Source organism: Crinia signifera, chromosome 6 (genome assembly GCF_055691185.1).
Source record: "Crinia signifera chromosome 6, ASM5569118v1, whole genome shotgun sequence".
Lineage (NCBI taxonomy): Eukaryota > Metazoa > Chordata > Amphibia > Anura > Myobatrachidae > Crinia > Crinia signifera.
Window position 1 is genome coordinate 132,693,774 of NC_139222.1, and position 4,708 is coordinate 132,698,481.

At 43.7% G+C, this 4,708-nt stretch overlaps 1 long non-coding RNA gene across 1 annotated transcript; it reads left to right on the forward strand.

Moving 5' to 3' along the window:
• The first annotated feature begins 542 nt into the window (after nucleotides 1-542).
• Nucleotides 543-2,268, forward strand: LOC146007073 (uncharacterized). Its single transcript, XR_014444231.1, has 3 exons — nucleotides 543-1,061; nucleotides 1,177-1,287; nucleotides 2,050-2,268. It is a non-coding gene; the product is annotated as an uncharacterized LOC146007073 (long non-coding RNA).
• Nucleotides 2,269-4,708: the final 2,440 nt, after the last annotated feature.

Sequence of the window (4,708 nt, forward strand, 5' to 3'; positions counted from 1 at the left end):
CATTTTCTAAAGGGGTACCACAGCAGAATGTACCACAGCAGAATGTAGTCCCCTTAGGATCTCTATGGGACTGAATAATGCCACATTTGACTTGCTCCCAAAAGCTTGGCTTGGCCCTGTAGCAAATGCCATCTTTATCTATTAATTAATGGCGAATGCCATTAATTCATAGGTTATATTTACACATTTGTTTCCATAGAGAGAAACTTTAGGTAACTCACCGATAGTGGTTGCACAATCTCTTTACTTCTGGGTAAACGCTTGGCAATTCCTGGCACGCGTTTTCGGACCTATCTGGTCCTTCCTCAGAAGCTTCTGAGAAAGGACCAGATAGGTCCGAAAACGCGTTTAAGCTTAATACACCACCTTACTGTACCCTGTGGAATAGAATCCCTTTATTCGTCTCACAATGGAGAAATTTCAGACCAGAAGAAGAAGCTTTGGATCCTGCTTGGCTGTCTTTATCATCTGCTGTCTTGGAGGAGCCGGCATCCCCAGATCAAGCTTGCAGCAAGTATTATCCTTCGCTGATATCCACCTCCCTGTGTTATACACCCGCTGTGGTGTGATATGCCTATTTTTAGTTTGTTAATGTGAGTGTAAACCTGCAATAATAGTGTATATTTTTACCTATACAGTGTTGCACTATATATACCTTCTAAGTTCTAGGTACTTCCTGAAGCCCACCACCGGTATCAGAGGGATCTATGCAGGACCTCAGTGTCCCCATTCTGCCTTTATTAAACCTACAACTATGTGAGTGAGATATCAACTTTTTAAATACCTATGGTGACCATACTGTCTGCACTATATTTGTTTTTTTCTGAGTTGTTTCAGAACATCATCAGGACTCTTTTCCGAATCTTCTTGCATGTATAGAAAATACTTATGTAAGAAACAGTGATTTTTTATTTGTGTGTGGGGTCGCTCAGTGTGACACTACTTTTGTTCTCTCTGCATATCTCAAACTTTGGTGAAAGTTTTTTGGTGTCATTAGAGCTGCACCCGACCAGCTGGCGCATATAGGAAGTTTAAAAATTTCTGTTCATCAGAGTTACTAGGTATGTATATCTTGTCCAGAACATCCTGAAAACTCTCTCCAAATCCTAACGTAATGTAATTCTAAATCCTTGTTTGCACTCGTACTATAAATGAAGGTCTGAATTTATTACCCAGATAAGCGATTCAGTCATACAAGTCCATGTCTGCAGTTCCACCTTACCGTCTGCTTGCAGTGTGGCCGAGAAGGGACAGGAAACACTCTCTGCAGAGAGACACAGACCCCAAGTAAGCACCACTCACTATTTTAACCCCTTCTTTTCCTTAATGATCTGTAATGCACAACAGAACAATGCTTTACAGTCCCCATAACAGAAAATTAAAAGGTATTTTTTTTATGACAAAACAAAACTTACGTTGACGTACACCACTCCTGGGGGTCCGGGAGGTCCGGGTGGCCCAGGCAGCCCAGGGCTTCCAGGAAGACCCTGTAAAATAAAAAACAATTCAAAAGTGAGAAGTACAAGAAGGCAGGGAATGCCGAGGTATGCAGTGCCCATGCAGCAATGCCAATCTTCTGGAATAGGGTGCCGTTAAATCAGGACTATCCTGATTTAGGGGCATCCATCAAAGAGTGGCAGTATATACATTTTTCTTACAGATCTTACCAGCATCCCTATGCCGGTATGTTCAGTTGCCTGATTTTACCTCCAATTAATTAGTGTCTATATTAATTTCTGGGTGGAAGCTTCACTTGGAGAAATTAGCATAAGAAGAGAAACAGTTTGATGTTCAACCCCTTTGTGGTTGCAGCCCAGAATGCACACCGGGTTACCAGCCCAAAAAACTCCAACTTTCACACCTTGTGGAGAAATTAGCATGTCTGTAGCCTAAATATTGCTATTGCATAGGTTATTATGTAACTATTAGGTTCTTAAGAACTAATGGGGCCCTAGGCAATGTACTGGATTTGACCTGTCACTCACCTCCAATTTTCTTTACCTATCTGTGATATCGACCTGTTTTTTTCTCACTGTGCTTTCATTACAGTTTCTCCAATGCCCCTCTACTAATTCTTCACTGGGCTCAGATTCATCCTTTTCTACTGACCAACATCACAGGACCTCCCCCAGCAAGACTCATCATTGTATACAAGGACAAATGCAACAATTCTGTTGACTTATTTTACATACAGTATACATAAGCACCCAGGTCACAGAGTTAACTCACAGAATAGACCAAAGATCCATACACTTCAGATCTGCCATTCTAAAACAAGGGGGAAAAAAACATTTGTTGTATGCAGTAATGATACAATACATTATTATGTTTCATATGTAATATTTTTTTCAATAAATGGCAGCAATAAAGAATAATATCAGTAAATGTCTAAAAAACAAGACTATACATGACACTCTAATATTAACGGCCAGGACCAAACTGTAACTGAAAGAGAAATACATACTATAACTGAAACATAAAAACTAGTAAGATACAAGTAATATAATGGGAAAAGAAAAGGAAATGCCTGGTTTTGTTCATGGCCAAAATGTTAAGAGGCAATGCTTTTACTAGCTGTGTTGTGCTAGTAGAATTGTTTCCCTTTAAAATTAGGGCATGTAAACATAGTTGCCTACCTTTGATTGTGCCTCTCTGGGAGAAGCCGAGATACCACATTTCAGGGGGCGGGGACCCCACAAAAACTCTGTGATTTGTGGGTGATGTGAAATGGCACGAATTGCGTCATTTTAGTCTTTCCCCCTCCCCATAAAAACCTTTCAATCAGCGGCTCCCGGCCAATTTGAGAGGGTAAGAAAGAATAAATTGGAAGCACCAGGAAATAAGGATGCTTACTGCTTAAGGAAGAGAGGGCTGCCTGCTGCGTCCCTGCTAAACTGACCCCAATATCCCTCCATCCAAATCCATACTCTGTATCTGGGATTAAATCATTGGCCACAGTTTTATTTACATTACTGTATTCCCATTTGCAGGATAGGGACCGAGAACAGTGGGCAAGGCACAAAAACCAGATCGATGCTGATCATTGATTTACGAAGGGTGTGCCACATATCTACGCTGTAGGCCCTCAAAGATGCCCCCTATGGAGCTCAGCTGAGGCATGCCACATGCCTAGTATGTAGGCCCTCAACAACACCCCTGCTATAGAGCCAGCCCCAACAGATCACTGATGCCTGGTGCACAGCCAATGGCCCGCCGTTGACAGCTGGAGCCTGCTGTGAGGCACCTCACCTAGGGTGAATCTGTGACCTCAGCTGGCTCCCCTCCTCTACCTGCCTTGCACACCGCTTCTTCCCACCTGTGAGGTTCTCGCGCTTACCTCAGTACAGAAAACCCCCCACCCTGCAAGCCGCTTTTTCCCAAACTTCCCGCGCCTCCTGCGACGCGCTTGAATGCAGTGCCATGCTACAGGCTCCCCCAAGTGTGTAAAGGGGGATGGGGAACCTGCCCGCACACCCTCTCATGCTGCTTGGACAGCGATCCGGGCAGGCCACCCCTCCCCTTTTGCAGCGTCACCACCACGTTGGCGCCTTATCTCCCTATCATTTCTATAAAACAGAGTATAATTGCTGATATATTGGTACCATCGTCAAAAATTGGGTAGTGCCACATATTCTATTGTGTAAATGTGCAGACTGTGCTGCTCTACAGTGAAGCCGAGAGCTCTCTAGTAGCAATTAAGATCGCAACTGCTTAATTATCCATATCCAGAAAAAGCCATCTTAATGGCCATGACACACCTGCGTACCCAACCAGTTGCTTTCTTCCTGTGATTCTGTGACTAATTCCTCAGTAGAATCGCTTTAACTTGCTGCGTTTTCACACTGTGACTCAAATATATGTGCACTAAGAAATGATTAAACAATGTATGTGCAATAGCTGTGACGGCTTTTGAAAAGAGATCAAGTTATTACTATAAGAAATGAGGAAAGGAACATCACATGACTTAGCATGCCTATGAGTATTCTGTGCTGGACTTTATTTAAGAACTTGCTGCTGTGAGCAAAACCTATGCTTCTACTAACTGGAAGGCAATTGCAGCTCTGTGTTTGGCTTGGAACTCCATAAATGAATATACAGAACACATATGGATGACTGATAAAGAAGATGCCTGACACTGACATCCCGATAGAGGGAATCCTGACAAGGGTCTGATAAGTATAATAGTATATTTCACTTGATGTTGTGCTACTAGCGTGTCCTATATAAATAATCTGTTATCTATATAGGCTCGTACTGGCCCGGCAAGGACCTGGTGATTTTTTACCACACCCACTTTTTAGGAGGATTAGGTCTGGTGGAAACTTTAATTCCCTGGGTCCCTTGCTGGGCGAGTGGAGCAGGATGAACCGGAAGGAATGGCGGACACCTAGCCAGGAGCTGGAGAAGGGGAACAGCAGGAAAGTCGGAGCCGAGGAGGAGCGGCAGAGTCAGAGCGGGGGAGCTGAGAGACTCGGCAGAAGAATGGTGAGCCCCCGGCGAGTCGCTCTGGACGGACGTTGCACATGCGTTGTGATGTCACACATCGAACCTGCGCCGTGATGTCACATGGCGGACATCCACTCGGTGGGCCCTTACCCTACCAGGCTGACACTATCAATATTCTCAGCTGGAAATAGCATTAGCTTGACAGGCAATTAAAAAAATTAGATCATTATACATCACCATCATTAGAAAAATAATCCCCCCA